Here is a 1,640-nt window from a genome sequence, read left to right on the forward strand (position 1 = left end):
CAGTGGTTCGTGGCTTCCTGGGCAATCACAAGGTCGAAGACTATGTGGAGCTGGTTGAGACTGGTGAAGAACTACGGCACAATGGGCTGTAGGATGTCCCTTCAAAGTCCATATCCTTGATGCTCATCTTGAATAATTCAAGGAGAACATGGGAGCGTACTCGGAGGAGCAAGGCGAGCACTTCCACCAGGATATACTGGACTTTGAACGCCACTACCAAGGACAATATAACGAGAACATGATAGGAGACTACATTTGGGGGCTGATTCGTGAAATTGATTTACAGTAAAAACTTTCATGACTGCAGGAATTCTTGTGCTTGTATTGCGATCGAAACGTCGTGGATTTTTTGCTTTTAATTTAGATTTTTGTTTTATATCTACGTGACTTTACCGAAAGAACCAAGAATATGATTTACAGTATAATCGTAAATCTCGAAAACGACTCACTTCTAAATATTTTGTAGTTTATTACTTTAGCATACATACTATAATCACCCAGGAATGGCTGTCCTTAACGCTCGTGACGTCACTCCACCAACCAGTCACCCCTCATTAATATTCATGAGCAGGTGACGTCCTCCAAATGGACGCCCCCCCCCCCCCCCGCCATTATTATTAGCTACTATAATGAGCCAAGAATGTCTGTGTGCAACGCTCGAGACGTCACTCCACGTCGACCAGCCCCCCTCATTAATAATCATGAACAGGTTACGTCCCTACACATCGAACAGTCCCCCTCATTAATAATCATAAGGTGACGTCCTCCAAATGGACCCCCCCCCCATTCATAATTATTAGCGGCTGACGTCATTTCACACCCGAGAAAGCTGTCTCGGGTGTGGACCAATCAACTTCAAGGACTGCATATCATTACCATTATCAGAGTTTTTTTCTTTTTGTGTGCATTTTGACTGCTTGTGTTGTGGTTATTGCAAACATGATGCCTTGTATAAAGGTGTCAGTTTTGTACCAGTTGAAAGGGTAAAAACCTACTACTATCAGACGTATTTTTTTCTGGGTAAACAAGAGCAGCACGAATGTTTTCCTGTGTGGATCTCTCATGCATTCAACACTTTATGTCAATGCTGCTCTATTTATTTTTCCACCGTCTTTTGACAAAAACTGTGGGCGATGGGATGCACACAACGCGTGTCCCCTCTGCCTGCCCTGTTCCGCTCGCCAGCCCTTTCCAGTCAAGGTTGTATGTTTGTAAAATTGACATCTCTTATCACAGCTAGCAGCGTGTGTCTTCACAGATACATGCCTCCATAATAACGTGTCTAGCTCACACTGGCACATATGTGCGTCTGTGTGTGTGTGCATGACGGGAGGCATACACTCTGGGGAGCGGTAGTGTTGCAGTTTGCTCGCTGTGCTACGAAACCAGCGACGCGAGTTCGATCCCCGCTCACAGCCTCAACTGAGTACCTAGTGCGTTGTGTAAGCATTTTCGCTAGAGATACAAAGGCGGCCCAGCGTTGTGCTGGCCAACCCCCCCCCCCCCCCCACATGTGCCGTTACAGTTATACGGGGGGGGGATCTTTGTGTTTGTTTGATGGGAGGCATCCACTGAGTCGTGCTCCCCAAATCCTCCCTCCTCCGTGAGTCGATGGCTCAGCATTCCATTCGCCTAAGGTA

This window comes from Lethenteron reissneri, chromosome 42 (assembly GCF_015708825.2).
Source record: "Lethenteron reissneri isolate LAM-NWPU_2019-01 chromosome 42, ASM1570882v1, whole genome shotgun sequence".
Classification (NCBI taxonomy): Eukaryota; Metazoa; Chordata; class Hyperoartia; order Petromyzontiformes; family Petromyzontidae; genus Lethenteron; species Lethenteron reissneri.